Source organism: Colobus angolensis, unplaced genomic scaffold, assembly GCF_000951035.1.
Source record: "Colobus angolensis palliatus isolate OR3802 unplaced genomic scaffold, Cang.pa_1.0 Scaffold514, whole genome shotgun sequence".
Taxonomy (NCBI): domain Eukaryota; kingdom Metazoa; phylum Chordata; class Mammalia; order Primates; family Cercopithecidae; genus Colobus; species Colobus angolensis.
In genome coordinates, this window is record NW_012118644.1 from 344140 (window position 1) to 344481 (window position 342).

A 342-nucleotide genomic window follows, 5' to 3' on the forward strand; every position below is an offset into this window, starting at 1 on the left:
TTTTGATTGAGTTTCTTAGTCCTGAGTTCTAGTTTGATTGCACTGTGGTCTGAGAGACAGTTTGTTATAATTTCTGTTCTTGTACATTTGCTGAGAAGTGCTTTACTTCCAATTATGTGGACAATTTTGGAATAAGTGAGATGTGGTGCTAAGAAGAATGTATATTCTGTTGATTTGGGGTAGAGAGTTCTGTAGATGTCTATTGGGTCTGCTTGGTGCAGATATGAGTTCAATTCCTGGATATCCATGTTAACTTTCTGTCTCGTTGATCTGTCTAATGTTGACAGTGGGGTGTTGAAGTCTCCTATTATTATTGTATGGGAGTCTAAGTCTCTTTGTAAG